Source organism: Aquarana catesbeiana, linkage group LG03 (assembly GCF_042186555.1).
Source record: "Aquarana catesbeiana isolate 2022-GZ linkage group LG03, ASM4218655v1, whole genome shotgun sequence".
Classification (NCBI taxonomy): domain Eukaryota; kingdom Metazoa; phylum Chordata; class Amphibia; order Anura; family Ranidae; genus Aquarana; species Aquarana catesbeiana.
Window position 1 is genome coordinate 571,440,132 of NC_133326.1, and position 24,167 is coordinate 571,464,298.

General features: G+C 37.6%; 1 long non-coding RNA gene across 1 annotated transcript in view; it reads left to right on the top strand.

Annotated features, from left to right (window-relative positions):
- Nucleotides 1–24,167, top strand: part of LOC141132915 (uncharacterized) — a 98,324-nt gene that overhangs the window by 33,956 nt on the left and 40,201 nt on the right. The window contains exons 2-3 of the long non-coding RNA XR_012242983.1: nucleotides 7,491–7,559; nucleotides 23,635–23,775. This is a non-coding gene — a long non-coding RNA (uncharacterized lncRNA). The remainder of the gene's footprint in view (nucleotides 1–7,490; nucleotides 7,560–23,634; nucleotides 23,776–24,167) is intronic.

The window sequence follows — 24,167 nt, forward strand, 5'->3', positions numbered from 1 at the left end:
TAACCTCCTAATTTTTGATGTGAAACTAGCATGCAAAAATCGTCCGATATTCTCATTGTGTGTATGGGGCTTAAAGTGATATTAAAGGCTTGTTTTTTTTCTTATATAACAAACATGTCATACTTACCTGCTCTGTGTAATGGTTTTGCACAGAGCAGCCCAGATCCTCCTCTTCTCGGGTCCTCCACTGGCTACCCTCGCCCCTCTCTTTCCTTACCTTCATGCTTAGAATTCATGAAGGTAAAAAACCTTGAGCTTTTACACCCAATTTAAGGACAAACCCTGCCGCTGGCAACATACTAACCCTCCACTGGCAACATACTCTGTGGGCTTTGGATCTGCTGTTGGGCCAACTGCAGTCACTGATTTATGCAAACTGTGTGAATACATTTATGTTTTAAAACATATACATTTGTTAAATTAGGTGCATTAGATCAGTGCACTCGTCTTCTTTTCTTAATTTTCCTATTTGCTCTCTTTTTGTCTGCTAAATAGACCGTTGAAAACATTTTGTTTGAAAAGTGCAAAGAAAACCAAGATAGCTGTTGAACTTGCCAGAAACCTAGTGCTGTCCTGTTCACTCTGCCATCTTATCTCAAACAATGTTCCCAGGAAGTCTGTGAGGACTAGAGAACACCTTCCCCAAGCTATGGAGGAGAGGACTGGGGGAAGTGTTCTGTAGTCCTTACACACTTACTGTCCTAAGGTGAAACAAAGCTCCTAAATATAGTAGAGTTAGTTGACCTTTGTTACCCTAGGACAGGAAGTGTGTTACTGGCAGTAAAATGAAGGAAAATAGGCTGAAAAGAAAAACGAATACAGCCACCACATCTAAGGTCTGGTAAGCGGCAATATATTACATTTTTTACTCTTTGATTCGGATCCGCTTTAATTGTCCAACTCCGCTAATAAGAGTTGCCAAGAATTAGACAGTAGTTTTGTGACCTGAAAAGAACAGCAAAGTATTGGGTAATACATTTCCTGTTGAAGGCTAACAGAGAGCAAATCAATGCAGGATATTTGATTGAGATGGAGGAAATTGGCACGGGTGTGTTTTAATTTCTAATTTACCTACAATCAGCTGCTTCAGATACCCAGCATGTATGCTGGTGAAGGATTGGCTGGGCATGATAAGCTTTGAGAAGGCTGTAGTTTGAATAAGCAGACTGTCATTACTGATTGATTATAATGTGCTTTGCAGAATAATGATGTGATCAAGGCATTGTCTGGATGTGGGCTTTTAATATCATCTCATGTGTAACTGGCCTTGCAGGAAAAAATTTTAAGATAGAAAGGAACTTAGAATATGCAGCCCATGATCCAACCACTGTATGCCCTCGTAGCTCCCATGGAAAACTGGGATATATTTAGGCCCGGAGCTGTATTTACCATAGGGTACTCAGTGATTGACTCAGCATAGTCACATGGAGTGGGTGAAAGTGTCCTCAACTATATGGTCTCTGACTATACACAGGGCTTATTTTTCTTCTGGGTACCAGCAGATCAATGCAGTGGCACTGGCAAGGGAGCAAAATAAAGGTTAGTATATGCTTGGAACACAAAATCTGTTGCTTTGCCCACCATGGTTTCTGGATCTATCTTAACTTGATTGTAACTGCTAGTCTGCCACAACACAAGCCATATATACATCAGGAGAGCAGCAGATTATGCAAGGAAATTTTTGCTTACATGAAGTCCATACTTTTGTGGCCCTCCACCTTTTGCTGGAATAGAGCGTGTAAAGGGTTTCAGTGCTTTATACAACCACAGCCCCAACTCCTGCTTCTATTCTCAGCTGCTACTAGACCATGCCACACTGGATACAATCCCCTTGAGCTGATTTTTTCTGTTAGCCCACCAATGTTTTCTACTCCTCCAGTGTATCTTGTTTGGAGAGATGGGGAACATAAGCTTCCATTGACAACTGATAGGGGTTAATAAAAATACACCAGCACCAGTTGTAATTTTTCTAGACTCAACGGTTGAATAGCCCCTGGGGTTTGTCTAGCTATGGTTTTTTTATATTTCAACACAGCTGTTACTTCCAATAACGTCACAAACAACTTTTATATTTATATTTAGGTCCTCTATGAGTTGGGTCAGACATTTTTTCAGTGAGCGGTCTCCTGAGCAAAGAACACAACATCATAGCAGAAGATATGTAGAAAATATCTATGTCAGTAAGACAAAATATGGCTGTTTGATAAGATCTTAATGCTCCCAATCCCATATGGAAATATGCATCTTAGTGTGATTCAATACATCTTATCAACGTCTGCAACAGATTATTAGGGCTAGGCAGCTATTTTTAGAATGCAACCGCATTCCTTCGCTGGCAATGGTAGTTTCCAACATTTTGTAAATTTTGCCCGCCTAAGAGATTGGGGTTGATTTGCTTGTTGGCTGAAGGATTCATCAATAACTGGGCCCCTTTTTTCACCCAAAAAAAAAAAAAAACCTGAATGCATGACATGGATTTACTGTAGTTGGCCACAGCAGGCACTTTAATAAACCACAGAAAAACAAAAAAAAAATAAACTTACATTTTAACAATAAAGTAACAAGGAAAAGGGTCTTTGGTCCCAGTACTGTATATTTTAAAGTCAATTGTACTCAGCCACACCTCAGCAACATGAGGTCCTTCTTTTGAAAACACCACAAAGTCCCCTAAGCCAAGCACTTCAACCAAAATTCCATAGCATCAGAAAAGCCCCATTTACCAAAATGTCTCACCTGATTTCCAGATGCCAAAGACCTCCCACTCCCTTGGCTGCCATAACAAATTACCTCCCCTAAGACCCAAAGAAAGTTTTTTAGGGTGGGTAAGACAACCTTTCATCCCTAAATCCACCCATGGAAGCATCCCCTGCAGCTTCTATCTACATAATCGAATCTCCATCTAGGAGGTAAGCCTCTCCCACTACACTTCTAAAATGAAACAAGAAAAGCCGCTCCAGGTGAATGAGTCTCTGGTTAATCCCCACACACACTAGTCAGGTGATCTCCCAGCTCGCATGCTGTGTATCATAAGGAAATGATTCTGGATGGCTGCACTTCCAAAAATCTTTTTATTGAAGCTTTATATGACAAGTGGTTGACAGATGGAGCAGGGGACAAAAAGGAAGATGTGTTTCACGCAAATGTTAGCACTACACTTCTTAACCCTGTCCCAGACTCTAATTTTTCCCCCACTTATAAAGTCCCTCTGTTAAGCTCTGCTTACTCTGGGACTAACTATAGAAGTATAAGCTATTCATTTTGCAAAGTTCATGCAAAGTGTATGCATAGACAATTTTTTTTTTTTTGGATTAAGTACAAAAGGTTTAAAACCCGTCAGTTTATTTTTCTGCTGTCTGTTGGATAGATATTCCTTTACCTCCGGCCCTGAAGACACCACTAGAATTGGGATGAGAGCTCTTTAAAATGAGGGGAATTCACTTCCAACACAGCTGTCACATGAACATGTGTCCCCACTGAAAGATTTACCCTTACTTCCTGTTCCGGTGACAACTGTAAAATCTGAGGGTTTTCTTTAGTTTTTGTTTACATTGCATTGGCCACTAGGACAAATATACAGGGCAAACCTACACAGTGGGGACACAGACAGCAATTAAACTTTCACAGGTGCCAAAACGAAATTTCTAGTTATACATATCACATGATTGATTGATTACAGTGAACCAGCTGCATCCTATATACTAAGCTCAGTGAACATTCACTTTGCAAGGTGAAGAGTCTTTGTTAATTTAAATAAATCAACTCCATCTTCTTCCTCTGTGTCACTAGCTTCTAATGACCTGTGGGCTGCCCTTCTGTGGAGAATGATTTTGATGCTCGATATGACTTCCCACATCTGTGGCTAGGCAATGTCCGTGGTTCATAGTGAAATGACTTATGGCATGTTTACAAATAAAGATGCCATCCATAATAAGGATTGTGGCTTGGTGATGTCACTGTATCTCATGAACTAGCAGTTAACTTTACATGAATATCCAGTCTGTGAAATCGTCTAAGTGCAAGCATTTAATAAAATATAAATGTGATTTAAAAAGTTCATTTAAGAGTTCAGGCTTAAATTGCATACTTGGATTCAAAGCAAAAAGTTAATTTCTTCAACAGGCCCGTTCTTGCTTTTAATGTTATGATCAGGTTTTGAAACCACAGAACGTCGTGGAAAAAGACAGTCTTTCAGTCTCACGGATGGTAGAAATAGTAAAAAGCCTTATGTCTGAACCTTCAATTTTTAGCTTGCAAGGTTTCATGACATTATCTACTATGTGCTATACAGACTCCTTTTAATTTAAATTTCAAAGCACATTCACCATCTAATCAGCACAAACGGATTAATTAAAGACTCCACCTTTCTGACCATATTGTATGTTACACCCATATACCTGTATATGGTGTAACATGCAATATGGTCACTGTCTGCAGTCCCTTAACCCAAACCACCCCCTTGCTGAATTCTGGGATTCTTCTACCTGGAGCTCCCTACGTATTTTTTACTATGGTGCAGCTGTTGTGGCTTCGCCCAGGATCCATAAATAAAAAAACCTACAAGTAGTAGGGGGGGGCTTGTAGTTCTTAATGGAGCACAAGTGCAGTGATATCATTGTACTTTTGGTCTATTAATTTTTCCAGCAGTCCTGTAACTGAAGGTCCATACTTTATTACAGACCTGGGCAGGTACCTGAGCATTACACCCGTGATCCACTGATCACAGTTCCAATGCTTCACTGGTTCCAATGCTCAAACCTAACCAATGCCCATTTTCTTTAATCAGTGTGGGTGCATTTATTGTGTTTTTGCAAAAGGTGAAATTAGCCTTTAAACCTGATCTCTCTCTTTTTTTTTCCCATGCAGTGGGGCTGTGCCTGCACTGCACAGGTCAACTGCTCGTTTTGTCTAGGGGTGAGCAGAAAGCTTACAGTATGATCACCCGATCTTTCAATCCTTCGGAAAACGGCATTCCCCACAGTCCGGTGGTGGAATGTTCCTAGTCTATGAAGCCTTCTCTGGGCGTGATGACGTTAGGAACAGTCCACTATTCAAGACCATTGGAGCATAGGGGTGCCGGACCGGTCTTGTGCTGGGAGGAGCGAAGGATTCCGTAAGTATATCTTTGCTCCCCTAGAAAAAAAACAAGCATTTAACTTATGCAGTGTGGGCACAACCCTACTGCATGGGGAAAAAGAAAACATTTTGCCCAGCGTTCAGCTTTAAACTATTTCAAAATTTTGAGCTGTTTGGAGTGTAAAGTAGAACTCCATTTTTTTTTCATTTTTAGTATTTTTAAATCCCTCAAACCTCCCCAATGTTTAAAAAAAAAATCCAAGGTTTATTTACCCTTTCCACACTCTGGCACAGTACCTTGTCCTCCTTGGTCTGGTGTTGGCAGTTCTTCGGAGGAAAAACAACAGTCATATAATTTTGCCATTTTCCTGTGAGCCCAGCCTGTCATTTATACAGCTCCCTAAGGGACGTGTCATCATGCAGGTGGGCTCAGTCCTGGAAGAATGCCTACCCCTGCTGCTGCTAGACAAAGAAGAGGAAGTGCTGGGGACGTCATTGGACAAGCTTGAAAACTGCAGGGACAAGGTATGTATAGGGGTTTTTTTATTTAAAAAATCTGAGTGGGCATACTCGGGTAATTTCTGGAGTCTCAATTTAAGTGATACCCTTTATTGGACAACCTGAATTATTAGAAATGCAAACTTTAGGAGCCTTTCTTAGGTGCTCTACTAAGGTATTACACAGTTTATATACAGGGGCCTCAGGAAGCTCTGAAATTGTACACTCAAAGTGTATGTCTATCATAGGTGTGCGCAGTTTATTGCATTAGGGTATGCACCCCAAAGCTCAAACACGCATGCGTTCGTGCATGTATGTATGTATGTGTAATAGACACACACACACACACTCATATAAATAAATGTAAAAAACATTTTAAAATGTTTTAAAACATGGACATGTTAGTAGGGCAGAGGTTGGTGTCAGTCGTTTTTTATTATTCTTTTATTATTTTTTACAATTTTTTTTTTAGGAGCCCCATTGGGTGGCTTTGGTGAAACATCAGCAGGGGTACTCTGCACCGCACAAGGTGATTAGGGTGTGCCTGGGCACACCCGGCACACCCCCTGTGCACGACTATGATGTCTATCCAAAACATTTGACTAGTTTTGGATAGTGTGAGGAAGGTCAAGAATATGTCAGCATTTTATTGCTTTTTGGCTCTCTTTTAGGAAGATCTCCTCTCAATTCTCGTCTTGCTGTTAATGTTTTTTCCACACAGGAAGTGAGGGTAAATCTCCAAGAGCAAAACAAACAGAAATAAAATGCTTTTCTTTCGTAAAGTAGGGAAAGGCTAGAATCTGTCAGAATTGTATTTCTTTCTATGTCCCTTAGCAGATCTTCCCTCGCTTCCTGTCTGGAAAAAACTGTTTTACCAGGATAGGATTTGAGAGGAGATCTCTCTAATGGAGTGCTGGATAGCAGTAAAAACAGACAGGGAGTTCTAATCCCTCTCCCTACACTATTTAAACTAGAGAAAAGTTCTTCAAGCTTGAATTATACTTTACATTAGCCAATAAAAGGCCTTACTACTATGCCAAACATTGCGCATTAGGCTGCATTCACACCTGAGCATTTTCAGCTCGTAAAAAGGCTTGTAAAATGCTCATCTCAAAAGTTCAAAAATGCCCAACAAGCAAAATCCCATTCATTTAAATGGCCCCTGTTCACATCTGAGCGTTCTGTCGTCTGAATCAAAATGCCTGAAGCTCAAAAAAGTACATGAGCTTCTTTTTGGGCAAATTACAGGCGTTTTTCTGGTTTGTACATTGGTGACCTTTTGGCCTGTACGAAATTGCGGCAAAATCGTGGCAAAAAACGCGGTAAAAATGCCTCAAAACGATACGCTCAGGTGAGAATGTGGCCTTAATCAGTGGCTAACACAAGTCTAATACTCAAATACAAACATTTTGGTTAAAGTCAGAGGTTTTGTTGTATAAACTGGACAAGACACGTGAAGCTACACTACCACAACAAGGCATGTGTGCAAAGTGCAGTTCCTGACTCTAAACTATCTAAACTCCCAGTTTTTAACATATTCATAGCAATGAATACATCAGAGCGGGCTTACATGGTGGCAGCCCCTTTTTCCTTGAAGGCACAGCAAAACACCAGAAGCCCAGGCTTGCTCAAGGCAGGTGAATACCCCCAGAGTGTTGCTGTACCAAATCAAGCAAATAAAAAAAAAATGGAAGCCACACAGGTCAATTTATCACTAACAAAAGGAATGGTATACATGAAAAGGGCAATATACAAAGTAACACAAAAATTTCCCAGTGCATTTTTTTTGGCCCTATGCATATGCAGTCAGTATTGGCATTGCTTTGCATGTTATCATGAACAAAAAACTGCCTCAAAAGCTAAAAACATCTACAGGAATGTGTTTCTCCTTCTCTGATCTATTTTTGTTTAACACATAGGATCTGCAAAAACGTCATATCAACCTAACAATGAGGACAAAATGGACAACGTTTGAGATATGCACAGAGGTAGGTTTTGGCTTTGTACTACTTAACAGGACTGTTTCAAGAGTTGTTATTTCAAATGTATCAATTTATAAAGTTTAAAATTCAATGTGATTTAATGTGATCGGCTGTAATGTACTACCAGTTGCAGAATAGACCAATAAAAATATCTAAATATCTCATCATTTTGCCATGGGTTACTGCACACAGCCGTGGCTCCCAACTCTCCTACGTTGTCTATTTTTTAGGTATGATGTATTGTAGAGTATACGTAAGTGTACTTTTTACCTTTGTACTAAATATTTATTTTCTGTCTTCATAATATTGTTTTTATTATTTTTAAGTGTTAGAAAGTAAAGCCAAGTAGTAATGATAAGTTAACAGTGGGGTAAAGTGATCATTTTTTGCATCCTCTTTATGATGCGTGTGATCAGGGGCATGGCAGGGGTATGTCCTATACCTAAGTATTCTGTGCGAAAAGATGTGCCTTTTTCCTATATCAGAAGGTTGAAAGGTATGCACAAATTTGCTATATTGTTTGTAGCTGATACAGAATGTAGCAGCGGGGCTACTCACCCACCAAACCCATCACTGCTACACTATCCCAATTCTTTCATTTAAATAGAGGATATGCGTCAAAACTGGCCTACTTACTTATAAATCCCTAGTTATCTCAGAAAACTTCTGGTTACCCATTTTTCCACATGCTCCTCTCTGCTCCTTAGAGAAAGGAAAGTTGCAGGTACCCCAAATTGTTTTAAAGCCTTTTGGATCTTGTACATTCCATCATGCAGCACCCACCCTTTGGAAATCACTTCCATCCATCATCTGGGAAGCACCCTCTCTATATGATAGTAGGCTCAAGGCACATTTATTCACCCAGGCTTATCACAACACCTGACAAATATTTCTCTAAAAATAATAATAATAATAATAATAATAATAATAATAATAATGTATTCAACACACCCTGTCAAATTGACTGTGGAGGAATTTGTCCCTATCAGATGGTAGCCTGCGGATGCCTCTCTGCCCAACCAGCTCCTTGTCGCATGTAGGATACTCTGAATGTCAACACATCTGCTGTTTTTTGGGAAAATATTTTAGAAAGTGCACAAAGTTGTCTTTTTTTTTTATTTGATTGTATTTAAAGCCAGAACTTCTGCTCTTGTGACAATTTAAACATTTTGGATTTCCTTTCACTTTCTGTTGTGCAGAGAATGGTCACCAGGACAATTATAAAGGGTAAATCTACCCAGTAGGGTAGACAACTTTAACCCTTCCACAATCTATCCAAAACTAAAAAGTTTAGACTTTACAAATATTTAAATATTTTTATAATTGTGTTATCATTATTATTATTAATAATAATAATAATACATTATTATGATCGTGACATTTTTATATTTAGCATGGCTCTCCACCAGCTGTCAAATAAAGTTGGGAAACTAAAATATAGGTGTACATAAAACTAATTTTATCAAACTTTTCCTATTTACTGCTTAAAAAGTGAAAGCAGACAGAGAAAGTAAAAAAAAAAAAACAGAGGTTAAGCTTCCGTAAACCCAGTACCCTGTGAATGTCTCACTACACGTGCCTAAATTACTTCTTTATTTTGTGATGGCCCTTTGAGAGCAGCTCCCATTGAGATGTGAACAAAGGCCATGACCCTGAGGTCAGAGAGTAACTGAGGAAGTCTGACCTTTCTTTGTTGGCAACTGCTCTGTTTATTTTGCCTAAGTAAAGATCACCAATACATTAACTAAAGAGGATTAAAAAGGTTATACCCCCAGGGATATGATTCAGGCAAGTGGCAAAATCTAGCGGTTAGGATCCTTCATGTTACACCATTTGAAAGGACCTGTTAGTGCAGCAGTGACCCATTTACCAGAGACAAACACAGTCAGGAGTTACAACTTTGAGCGTGGATGCGGAATAAAAAACCCCAAAAGTTTAAAGTTAAAAAGACAGACAAATGCTGGTTTCAGTGAATTTGTGTACACTATGCTAAATCAATCTATGCTCAAATTTTTTAGTCCCAAATTTAGTGAATCATAACTACATGTAGTTTTTTTATTCCATTTTGTAGATAAAAATGAAAGACCGTGAGTCTGACAAACATGGAGCAAAGGGTTAAGCACCTGCCTAGAGCAATCTTCATTTTTATTGGTTTAAGAGAGTTTGGAAAGATAGTTTTTTTGTTTTAATTGTGATCCTCGCATCAGATTGACATTGACAGAGAAATAGACCTATAAAACTGGAATTTTCCTTCCAGCTGCTGATCAGTGAACGTTCTTTTGCATGTCTGTTTATCCATCTTAAAGAGGAACTTTAGTTGAAGTGTATCCACACCTTAAAACAAACATGTAATAAATTGCAGCACATCAAAATCGATAGATACAGCAGATGGATTACTTTTTTTTCCCCAGACTTTTAAACACATTTCTTGTCCTTTGGTGGCTAGGTTCACTCCTCCACTGTATCGATAGAGGAAGCCATGGCTGCCAACCAGGCTGGACTATAGACGTGTCTGCCTTTGCTGATCTCCATTACATGGGGGTGATGGGATTAAGGCCAGGTTCGGTGCATGGCATAGTGTTCAGTGCGGCCCTGTTCACCGATTCAGGTGCGAATCAGGTCTGAATTTTTGCCTGAATTCACACCTGAATAAGAACCAATGATGTACAGGACCTTTTAAAAAGGCGGACCACAGCCACCCCAGAGTTGTGTGAATCGGCTCTATGGAGAGCTGGTCACACTCTCCTGTCATGTGAATTAATCCTCTTGTATTTTATTCTATTGTACATGTATTGTCTCCCTTTTATTTTGTAAAGTGATGTGTAAACTGTTGGCGCTATATAAATCCTGAATAGTAATAATAATAATAATTGGATGTGTGTGAACCCGGCCTAAGAGTTTACACAAGGAAGATAACATTTTTTTGCTTTCACTTTATTTCACAAGAAGGGATAGAATAAGGGATAGGACGCTGTGTTCCTGGCAAAATCAACTGGTATTTTCTGTACTTGCTAAAAATGTTCTTAAAGCAGAGTTCCACCCAAAAGTCAAACTTCTGCTTATCTGTCTCTCCCCCCCCCCTCTGGTGCCACATCCGGCACCTTTTGGGGGGGAGCAGGCAACTGTTTTTGACAGGTACCCCGTCCCCACTTCCATCGGACCTTGCCGCGGCGAGTTACGTCAGAGGTGTGGCCCCCTCCTCCTTCTTCCCCTGTTGTTGGGCCAGTAGGGGAGCACAGCGTACTTCACGCATGCGCAGTAGGAAACCTGACCATGAAGCTGCAAGGCTTCCCTGCCGGGTTCCCTTACCGCAATGGTGGCAGCAGCACCCGGCAGCCTATGGAAACATTGGTTGCGGTGCCGACATCGCTGGACTCCAGGACAGGTAAGTGTGCTAATATTAAAAGTCAGCAGCTACAGTATGTGTAGCTTCTGACTTTTAATTTTTTGAGGGGCAGGGGGAACTCCGCTTTAACCTAAAAAATGAAAACTAATACTGCCACCATATCTAAAGACTGGAGAGCTGCAACGTAATTCATTTTTGTTTTAGAGTTTAGTTATCCTTTAAAATGGAAAACAATATATGATAAGAAATCCAGAGAAGAAACTCTGCATGTTTCCTTTGCTAAAAAACTCTTTCGCTATTTTTTTTTTTTTTTTTAATAATGCCTGTGACACATGCACAGTGCCGTGTACACCCTAGTTTCTAAGATGCAAGGAATGCAGCCAGGTGCTGGGGATAATGTAAAGGGCTTGTTGATACTGCCATGGACAGCTGCCACACACTAAATCGTAGCTGTGTCAGCCACAGTGAGCTGGCGGTAGAAAGGGTGTGATGCGCATTTCAGCGCATCACACAGTTCCATTTTATATATTTTTTTCCCACTTAGTTTATTTTGAAGTGCACAAAAGTGACGCTTCATTCACAACATTGTACAGCAGTGCAATGCAGTGCTGTACAGTGACATGAAATCCTGTCCTGTGCGCTACAATAAAATACAGCTCACTGCAGCGCAGCTTCGGTCTGTGTTGCCGTGTGAATAGGACACATAGAACAATTGTTTTCTGTGTGTCCTAGCAGTGACTGGCTTACACACGATCACACATTCCGACCACAAAATCCATGTTTTTTTTTCTGACGGATGTTGGCTCAAACTTGTCTTGCATACACACGGTCACACAAATCTTGTCGGGAATTCCGAACGTCAAGAACGCGGTGATGTACAAAACGTGCGATGAGCTGAGAAAAATGAAGTTCAATAGCCAGTGCGGCTCTTCTGCTTGATTCCGAGTATGCGTGGAACTTTGTGCGTCAGAATTGTGTACACAGGATCGGAATTTACGACAACGAATTTTGTTGTCGGAAAATTTGAGATCCAGATCTCAAATTTTGTTTGTCGGAAATCCCGCCGAAAAATGTCTGATGGAGCCTACACACGGTCAGAATTTCTGACAACGAGCTCCTGTCGAACATTTCTTGTTGGAAAATCCGACCGCGTGTACGCAGCATTACAGTGAAGAAAAACGGCGGTGAACTGACACTTGGGCACACGCATGGGCAGAAGTTCAGTCAATAGTGGCTGACCAATGGAGAGGAAACCTGGGCATAACAGTGCACAAGAGGAAAAATGGCAGCTAAGTCTGCCACATTAATTGCACACAACATGCATGCATATCTCCTGCACCTACGTAGAAGTATCTCTCAAATTTAGTTGGCATAATTTTGAGTGTTTTTTTTTCTAGAACAATTTTTTTCAGCAGAGAAAACCATTACTGTTTATTGAATAATCTTTTCTATGTTTCATTTAGGCAAAACCATTTTTTTTACCATTTGGATAGAGTGAGGAAGGGTTAGACCTTCTGTCAATTTTTTTCCTACTGGAGAGATTCACCCCACTATCTGTACTGGAGGCCAATGTCACTGAGAAAGAAAGTGAGGAAAAATCCAACATTTTAGGGCTGTCCCCAGAAGGGGAGGGAAAACCTTCCAATGGGCACACTATTTCTGGAGATGATTGTCTTAGAGCAGGGGTCTCAAACTGACGGCCCTCCAGCTGTTGTGAAACTACAAGTCCCATCATGCCTCTGCCTGTGGCAGTCATGCTTGTAACTGTCAGCCTTGCAATGCCTCATGGGACTTGTAGTTTCGCAACAGCTGGAGGGCCGCCAGTTTGAGACTCCTGTCTTAGAGGGTAATTCCCTTCACTTTCAGACATTTCCTCTAACTTTCTGTTGTGTCTCTGGCACAGGAAGTGAATGAAAATGTCCCCAATGGTACACAAAAAATAAACTGGCTGGGGGTTCGTCCTTTATCGACTCTATCGAAAACAAATACATATTTTTAGTAATACATACACTTAAACTGAGGAACTGGTCCCAAGTTTGATGAGAACTCTTTTCTAAATCTGGCCATGCTCTGGTCACCCAAGTATTTATGTTAATGTTGTGGAGCAGGAGAAAGGAGACTCATACAAACACCTCCAGGACTGGCCTACATTACAAAAAACAAAAACAATACACTAAGGTCTTAAAACCTAATTGCTATTTCACTAGAGATTTCTCATCTAGCCATGTCTACGGGTGTCCACTAGATTATCACCCAGTGCAAAGGAAGACAGTTGGATTGGTGGATGACACTCATGCCTCCGCTTGCATTAAGGCAACCCCAGAAACGACACAAGTTCAAATACCTGTCAATGGCAAAATATACCATTTCTTCTGTTCTAAATAAAATGCCCTATTATAGTGTATATGTATGGGCAGCCAATACTTTCTTTGTTTTTACTGTTATCTGGGGCTCCATTTGACAAACGTGCTCCCTTGCTTTTACGGTGACAGGAAGGGATGATTTGCAATTTGGCACAGTTAGCAGACAAATCTGACAGGGGTTCTAATCCTTACCAACTCTACCCAAATGTAAAAAAAAGTTTTTGGCTGGACATCCTTAAAGCTAAGCTCTGGGCACAACAATTTTCATTAAAATATATTCCTAAATATTTACATAGAATTTAAATTATATTTGTGTGTGCACCAAATGCTGTTTGCAAACCCAATTATTACCATAAAAAACTAGCAGTGACATCATCACTGTGCTGTACTGTGCAGAGAGCAGAGCAGTGGGAGGAACCCAGCGGGCCCACCCTCTACAGGCTGCCTGTAGAAAACTACAGGAGGGGGCGGAGACAAGACCAGTTACCCTACACAAAGAGAGAAAGTAGCAGTGACTGGTCTTTCATACAGGAATAATTATTTACCACTTGCAGTTAGGGGAAGCCGCACTTTTTTATGCTGCGGTGGGCTTGAATAAAGATGTCAAGGTGCTTTATTTATTTTTTCTAATCTGTAGCAATCCTTATCCCTAACCTATGTACATTATCTTTTATATTATTGCTATGCTGCCAGCTTTCTGGATATAGTAATGATTAAGGACCAGTTCATACCAGAATGCAGTGCGGGAAAGGCACCCTCCATGCGCATTTCCTATATTGCGTTCAAAACACACTGGGGTTGATTTACTAAAGGCAACTAGACTTTGCACTTTGCAAGGGCAGTTGCACTCTACAAAGTGCAGTTGCTCCTGAGCTTAGTAAATGAGGTAAAGCTTTGCTGACTTCCATTATCCAATCATGTGCAAGCAAAAATGCTGTTTTTTTTTATTTTTCTTGCATGTGATTGGGTATTCTTTGCAAAGTTTCGTCTCATTTACTAAGCTCTGGGGCAACTGCACTTTGAAGAGTGCAAAAGAAAGTACAAAGTGCATAGTGTATTTGCCTTTAGTAAATCAACTCCACTGGCTTTGAGAATCGCTGTGGGTGCCAATGCATTGTTAACGACACCCCAAATGCAGATTATAAGTGCACTGTGTTTGCGGACACCAGATCATATGGTACCGCAGTACCATACAATTTGGTGCGGCGTGTTATTCAACAGTAGTGCATGCACTACTTTTTTGTGTGGTTCCTATGCAATTTGCAGCCCATTCAAATGAAAGGACTGCCAAATCACACTGCAGGGGAATACTCAGGAATCGCACAGGAACGCGGATCATATTGTCATGCAAAACGCCCTTGAAACATAGCAGAACTCCAAGCAGATATAAAAGACACAAATTAATGCAGCTCTGAATTTATAATTAGATCATTAAATATATTATTTTTATATGCAAGCAGTGTAGGTTCCTGAACCGACCTGGCATCAGCCTCTTGCAGTTCCTGTACAGCAAAGCTCAGACTGCGAGAAGGAAAATCAGCACAAGGAACCAATTTACTGCTTAGTGTGCCACTCAGGCTCTCTGGAATGGGGTATGAGACCCAGACAGCTGCCACTGGGAGTGTCGGCACGGAATGGAGCTCGTCCTGGCTCCGACAATCACTTGAGGCAGAGAAAAATCTCCCTACAGCCACACATCCATGCTGTCCCTGGAATGAGTGTATGGTTGGCAACCTCAGCCTGGACCCCGACCAGGCCATGCCCCCAACACGTTTCGCTCTGCCCCGCGGAGCTTAGTCATGAGGATCACAGAGGGGCAGAGTAAAACATGTTGGTGTGTGGCCTTGTTGGGGTCCAGACTAAGGTTGCCACACATAAACTAATTCCAGGGACAGCATGGATGTGCGGCTGTAGGGAGACTTTTCTTTGCCACAAGGAAACAATTGGTTATGCCGCAGTCACTAACTGGCGACATGGTACCTCCCTGTGTCATGGCTATTAAGTGTTTTGAGGAAAAAAATTCTGTCCAGTGTCCTGTGACTACATCACGTCCTGAACCTGAGCCTCTGCAATATCCATTTTCCTAGGCTGCAAATTTTGAAACTGGAAGCAGGAAAGCAAGATTTTAAAACAATTTTATGATACTTTTACAATTTATTTTTTTCAAAGGAAGGCATTTAATGCATGTGCCGGGGTATTGTCTGTATTTTTATATGCGGCCTTGGCATTTTAAAATGTTTGTGAATAAATGAAAGCTAATTCCCTCCATCATTTTTCTTTTTTACTAATAATAGTAATAGAACAAATGTAAAATTGCTCTTTAGCTCTCTAACTCCATTAGCAGCACAGTACAGTTTCCAGCATTGTAAGACTTAAAATAAAGCAGAGTTTGAGGTTCACAAAGCACTGGAAAAATTATTTTATTTCCTATAACAATTGAGACTAATATAATGCTTGTTCAGGCCTGTACAAATTAGAACTGTGTTGACAATATTTTTAAATCATTCTACTGGCGTAATTATACACTGCAAATAAAGATGCAAAACTCAGGATGACATTTTTAAAAAATGTTGTTACTTCATGGAAAATAATTTTAAAATCCAGGTTTGATCTACAAACCGTTATGTAGTGCAGGTAGATACAAATTGATTGGATTGCTTAGGGTGGCCATACACAGCTCATAGTTTGTCTGATTCCTGCTGAAAATTGAGTTAATGGGTGGCCCTGTCTGCACCAGCTGGCTTGACAAATTCTGATTGTATAATCAAAGCAGTTGCGTGGAAATTTTTTGGCCGAACAGTGACAGCATCCAATCAGATGTAGACAATGTTTGGGTATTTAGATAGCTACAGGTGCTGTGACTGTCTCAAAATGTATCTGAATACAATGGCCTGCAGGGAAGATTCATCTACACTGTTTAGCATGGACAGGGGAATTAAGTGATTTTCCTAGTACAACCCGAGGGTCTGAACAAGAGAAATCTTAACGTGTCTGGCTAGCCTTTGGTCAGCCCTCATACTATATATTATATATTTTGATTTTGTCTGTACATCTGGTGTTATTGTAGGGTGTTGGGATTTCAGCACATTTTTGAGAAGTAGGTAGCTACTTGAAGTATTAATTTATTTAAACCTTGATACAGTAAATAAAAATGTAATTATTTTATATGTCCTTTTTGTACTAGATGGTGGCCTTATTCAGAACACCGTGGCTGTCAGAGCTCTCCATTTTTAAAAGTTTTGTGGGTGATTCAGGAAAATAATTTTTTTTTCTTTAATGCCTGACCAGGAATTTGTATTCTTTCCAAACACCCAGTTAGGTTTTGGGAAATTAAAATCCATTCAAACCGCAACTTTTCAAATCCCATTCCATTATAACACAAAAGAACAGAAAAAACAGAATCCACTTAGGTTTATATATTTTGACTGGCCATATACAATCCAATATAAGTAAGCAATGCAAACATTCTAACATTGTTATGTCTATATCCAAATAACTATAACTATAACTATATATATATATATATATATATATATATATATATATATATATATATATATATGAAACATTGTTACCTGCACAACAGTTTGTAGACAACAATAAACACTGTATATTTGTGGGTGACGGCATTATCGGTATTAAAGAATTGCAGGCTGTTCTTTTCAGGGCTGTACAAGCGCCAAAACAAATATCACAAAATACCCAAGAACTCGTACAGAACTCTGTGACCTTCAGACTGCCATTGCTATTTGTCCCAAGCTGCTGTTAAAGAAAGACTGGCCACATTTTCTATGTTTGGTAAACTCCAAAAATAGTTAGTCATGTGAAGGCCAGTGGGACAATTTTTTTAGCTAAACATGCAAAATAAACATAAGACATCGATGAATTAATATTTTCAAATATAACACAAAATAACCAAAACATACAGAAAAATCTTCTAAATAAAACACTGCTGATAAGCTGGAAATATAAGTGTAAAAAAAAAGTTATGGGGGCTATTTATCAATGTTTTCACCCAAGAGTCACACAACTTTTAACCAAGATGTACCATTTTTTCTAACACAGTCTTATGTGGAAAAATGTGTTAATTAGGGGTGGAAGTTGAGTAAATTTTGGGTAAAAAAAATATAAACAGACCCCCTAGCTGAGTGCCTGCAGTGAGCACTGCAGATTTTATACTATAACTGTAAAAAGGATACTCCGACGTCGGCCCAAGTGGTGGAACTATTTTCTGATCTATTGAGTTATTAGTATCCAATTGTGTACTAAAGAAGCCATATGCATGTTGGGGGAAGAGATCAGAAGAGGTATAACATCTTGCTGTAGATAGGTGTGACTGACAAAATAACGGGCAATTATTAATTTCCAATATCTGGGTATATTGCTCAAAATAAAGTTGTAGGATTTTTAATGACACCCCCCACCCCCTCATATAGGTCCCTTCTTAAGGGCTCATGTTTTCCTTTAAATTTAATTCCTTGTGTGATAATTCCATCAATACCAATAAGTGATACACTTGCTAACATGCTGTATATATATAGTAAAAGTTACAATTCTTTTATAAATTGATAAAAAAATTCAAGGCTGATATATTTTAGCAACAGTATACTTTTTTGAAGTGTCAATTATCCTGCCAAATACATCAAGATATAGGACACAGTAATGTAGCTTAAAATGATTCATAAACCAAAATGTTAAAGTGCTAATGCAAGAACTACATTATTCAACTGAATGACTGATCGTTTACTGTAGGTATAAATTATTAAATATATTATAAACATGGTTTCAAATAATACATAAAAAAAAATTAAAATACATATACAAGTTTTAGGAAGAGGTCTCTTGATGAGACATTGAGGCTGATTAAGGAGTTGGCAACTCACTCAATAAAGTAATGATTGATATTAATTATTCCACTATGTGAAAAGCACATTTCTGTTTGTTTCAGTGGCACATAATTGGGTATTCAAAGTGAACACAGCTACAATTCTCAACTCCTCTAGTATGTCAAACCCATAGTGTTGATTATATAATAGAATAATATATTATTTTGGGGTGGATTCTAACACTGATAAATAATATTATATTGATTATAACTATTTCAGACCTATTAGGAGGTTTTGCGTAATAAGCTATTTTTTTTTTTTTTGACCAAATGCACTACAATAGGCTTATTTTTAAAATACAGTTTATTTTCCTGATATAAATGAGACATTTGTGTAAATTGAGCTTATAATTGTAGATGTGAAAAGTGATAATCCTGTAAAAGTATTTGCAGTCATATTTTCCCATAAATTATATATATATATATACCGGTATATATATATATATATATATATATATATATATATATATATATATATATATATATATATATATATATATATATATATATATATTAATTATAACATTAAAAATTGATACGTGTTATTAAATTGCATTGTCTTGTGGCCTAATATGTATTTCCAAGAAATTGAACTGCTGTAAAGAGACATCACTTTGAATTAGACTGTATAAAAATAGTCAGGCTAAAATTGGTGCATTAAATAACCCATGTGGATTCTGAGTGCTTTCCTACTTAAATATACATTATTTAGGATTTGTTAATTTTTATAATAAAAGTTAACAAAAATAAACAATGTGGCTGAATTTACTAAAGGAGCAATACTTGCTCAGTAAATTTTCACTTTGCAAGGGAATTTTCACTTTGCTTAGTGAACAAGGTTAAACTGAGCTGGCTTAAATTTTCTAATCTTCTGCAATCAAAAAACAGTTTTCTCTTAGTTCTGCCTGCACATGATTGGGTACTGTTCGCAAAGTGAACTTTTACCACATTCACTAAGGTAAAAGTGAAAGGTGAAAATTACTTTGTAAAGTAAAAAAACTGTTTCTCCTTTAGTAAATCAGCCACAATATGATGAAAAAAAAAAGTCACACACAAATATTATTCAAAAATTTCCCAAAACATTATATGAACCTGAAAAATAGCTTCCTAAATGTGGTATTTTTAAAATGTTTTAGAATATTTACTTTATTTTGGCAGCTGTCTTAGGCTATTATACCAATTATATAATGTGCAAAATATATAAATATGCAAACTATGAATGAGTGAGCCGAAAAAATGTTCAACAACTTCATACACCTCTGTGCCACAGATAATAATTGTGTCAAGAGAAAACAATAAAAAAATGAAAAATATACATAACGTGAGGGGTGTGAGACCCACATAGAAGATAGCTGCCATTTTCAAAATACACTATATGAAAAACCACCTAAACCAAAATACAAATGTAGGTGAGCAGCGGCGCTCATCTACATTTGTACTTTGGTTTAGATGGTTTGTCATCAAATATAGAAATACTTTACAATTTAATAAATTTAAATATCCAGAAATCAGAATTAAACAGGGAAACACTCTCAAGTGGAAAGATAGCTACAAATTAAATAAAAATAGAAACAAAGATGATCAATAGAAAAATAATCAATTATTACTGAAGGAATAACCACAAAATGATTTTGTATATTGCAGGCAAATGTCAGAATTAACTTCACATTTCACACCAATATTATAAGATGTTATGTCATATACAGAAGTGTAAATCTTTCTACATTCAAAACATACACAGAAAAGCATACCAAAAATCTTATATTTAATAAAAAAATTTTAAAAGTCATTTAGACATATTTTGCCATGGTGCCCTATGTTTTAGACCAATTAAATTGTTATTTATATTTGTTTCTAGGCCATTTTTTTCTATCAATTGGAATACTATATTTTTGGGAGTGGTAAATTATAATTTGCCATTTGTCAATAACTTTCAATGTACACATTTATATAAATGGCAATCTGTTGCATTTTTATATCTACCAGTGATTTATAGATAAGATAACACTGGAATGTTTAATATAGCATGAAGCACAAATAGGGTATATTTTTGTGAGCAAAGATTGTGTTTTATACTATATTAAGAATTCTATTCAGTGTTACTATGTTAATCACCTTGCATTTAACATAGATTAAAAAGAGTTTATTTCAGCACAGGATCAGATTTTTTTTTTTTTTAAATTATTTCCATTTTTAGGGATACCCACAATTTTTATTGTAAAAAACACTAATTTATAGTACAGTAGGCTCAATTCACAAAGCAAAAAGTGGATAGGGATCTTTTTTCTTATGCCATGTGATTGTAATTTTCAGACCTCAGCTGAAAATATCTGTAATTTTTTTAAAATAAGGATCCGTACCTAACTTTGTGAATTGCTTCAAATGAAACTTCTTTTTTTTTGTTCATTTAAGTGATGAAAAGTGATTGAAAAGGCGGTTTTGATTATTTACATTTTGAATGTCTTTTACAATAAATCCAAATGAATAATAATATTCGGATTTTCTTATGACAGCTTTATACGACTAACAAAGTTATTGATGTCCTGACTTGCAAATAAGTTATATTATATTTTATATTATCAGAATTTTCTATACAGCTGAATGCATTATTTCATTCCAATTCAATGCAGTTGAGAATATAAGAATACATGTTTAATAAAATTTATATATATATATATATATATATATATATATCATTTTGACCATTAATATTGACACATAAGTTAGAATATTGAACCATATGTGTTTAACATTGACACACTGACACAGTCGGAATATTAAATTATTAACCGCTGTAACATATAGAAATGCTTTTGTGATGTAATGTAGCAGCTCAGTATGCTATGTGGCCCTTTGATACTGCAAGGGTTAATGTCTACTGCAGCAGTCTTTGAGCAACAAAAGAAAAAAAAAACACAATGTGCATTGCACAGGTTGACAATAAAAGGCAGACAGGAACACAGAGAGCTATGTCTGAGTAGCAATGTTTGGGACACCAGTTTAAGGTTTGGCAGCTATGCTGTAGCAGCACTAGCCCTTGAAAACTTAATCCACAGCCCTTGCACTGTTTTCTCCCACCGCAGCATCCAAACTGTGACTAACTACCTCATTATACATCCCCTGGCACATTCTGAAGCAAACTTATTATACGGGCCATACAAAGCATCTTAACCCATGCAAGTCAACAAGGGAAGGCTGTGCAACTACATGACGCGTTATATTTTTTTCATATTTTTGTAATATTTCTACACTAATGTCTACACACATTTTTGTGTTTGTTTTTTTTTTTGGGTGTGTTCTTTGGGTTTGCTACTTATTTTTTACCATGTATTCTTTATTTATCCTGATTTCCCCTTTATTTATAATATAGGCTCATTTTATCAGTACATTTTCTTTCGTTTTTTTAGAATGTTCAGGGCCTCCTATTCACAAAAAAGTAAAACAAAATTAATCAAGCAACTGGTGTAAAGGCAAACATGTTACCTGTGCTATTAAATTGAGAAATTTTAAGAAAAAAAAAATCTCCTTAACTCGTACGTTGTGAAACCAAGCACAAGGTAGGTTTATCGGATCCTGTCTAAATTGGCCCCAGTATGTATGAATGTGAGTTAGGGACCTTAGATTGTAAGCTCCTTGAGGGTAGGGACTGATGTGAATGTACAATGTATATGTAAAGCGCTGCGTAAATTGACCGTGCTATATAAGTAACTGAAATAAATAAAAATAGATAAAAATCACCAGCCAAAAAATGAAAAACATATATATTTTTTTCACCATATTTTTCACCATATTTTAAACAAAAGCAAGGAAAAAATGAGGAGTGATACAAAGGAAAGAGGTATAAATGCGTGGTAAGCATCGCTAACATGCAAAAACATTACATAAAAATACTTTTAGTCAACTAAAACACAAAAAGGAAAGTAAACTAATTGTATAATACAAGAATTACAACCTCCTTCATATTGTTCAAATGTCTACCTCTCTATTGCAAGAATACACCTCTTAAAAACAAACAATATTTAAAATGTAATTTTATTTGGATGACAAACAATTATCAAATTGGTGAAATTACTGAAAATAATTTACCAATTACAAAAATTACAGCGCAAAGGACAAAGGTGTGTGCATATATAGACAGGTGATATGTGAAGTCAATGAAGTGCCAACGTTTTACATACAGCTAAAACCCGGCACCAGGGTATGTTTATGGGATTAGGGTTGTTCATTCACTGCTATATACTCGTATTGATGCTCTCGGGTGCTCTCAAAAAAGCTTCCTTAATCCCACATAGTCAAGTCTGGCATACACAGGCCTTGAAACAAAAATAAATGCAATTACAGGCATACCCCACTTTTAAGTACACAATGGGGTTTATTTACTAAAGCTGGAAGGTGCAAAATCAGGCTCACTTCTGCATAGAAACCAATGAGCTTCTAACCCCAACTTGTTCAATTAAGCTTTGGTAATAAAACCTGGAAGCTGATTGGTTTATATGCAGAAGTGAGCCTAATTTTGCACTTTCCAGCTTTAGTAAATAAACCCCATTGTGTACTTAAAAGTGGGGTATGCCGTATATACATTTAATGATAATCTCAGAATAGTGGTCTGTATCCCACGTCGGACAACTAATAAAGTTACATGATTGCTTTTCAAGTACTGTCTGTGCCCCATTTGACTCTGATATCTATCTATCTATCTATCTATCTATCTATCTATCTATCTATCTATCTATCTATCTATCTATCTATCTATCTATCTGTCTGTCTATCTATCTATCTATCTATCTATCTATCTATCTATCTATCTATCTATCTATCTATCTATCTATCTATCTATCACAGATATCTTGAAGCACACTGTATTCAGTATAAAATAACACTACTAGCTGTTTAGTTTGATTAAAAATACAACTGCACTAAATGAGAAAAATGCTTAGTTTCCAGCAACCTCAAGTGAATGCTTCCCTCCTAGCATCCTCCTGGAAAAAATGTGCTGAGAACAGCAGTTTTAAAGAGTTTAGGTTTGTTTTAGTGCAAATTACCCCACGCCATCTGTGCCACTCCCTAATCTGCAGAACCCAACACCACTAAATCGACATTTTAAGAACAATATACAGTGAGAAAAAAAAATTCTTTCTTTTTTTTTTTCAACACATACACTATTTTTTCCCAGAATTCAAACAGCTTAAACTACCATATCATGTCACAAAATTCAATAGTGAAAGCCAGGAATGAACTTGGATGTTTACATGTTTGTCAACCAAAGATGTATTGCTTACCACACATGGCATTATATTTTCTGAAACAAATGAGCTATCATATAGTTGTTTTCAATATATCCACAGTGCACAATATAGACACAGGGAAGACATTATTCTGAGTTTACCCTGCTGAGCCTTGCACAAATCATGATGTCCTTTGTAGGCTTATTGAAATATTATTAAAATACATGTAGGATGCACTGCTCATGATATACTTTGCATTTAGATCTCTGGACTGTACAGTTCACCAAACAAGAACAGAAAGCGGGGATGGCTACATACTTCTTGAAAAGTCTTGTGAACCCCCATCCATGGTTGGTCCCAAGTATTTAATGTACCAATAAATGTTTAGAGATGGCTACAAAAGGTAAGAATAAAAAGTCAAAAAAGCTAAATTAAACTGTAAATGTGGTACTTTGGTGCTTCATCACCTATGGCACAAGTCCTGCCATAACAACAAGTTCCAGGACACAGAATATCATTTTTTAAATTCTTTTTAAGGGAAAGACAAAGGCACACAGTCACAGGGGGAGATTTACTAAAACTGGAGCACTGACAATCTAGTGCAGCTGTGCATGGTAGCCAATGAGCTTTTAACTTCACCTTGTTCAATAAAGCATTGATAATAAAGCCTGGAAGCTGATTGGTTTCTATGCACAGTTGGACCAGATTTTGCACTTCCCAGCTCTAGTAAAAAAAAAAAAAAAACAATGTCACAGAGCAGAGTATTTCAGACGTGGCTGAGAGTTCTAACCAACG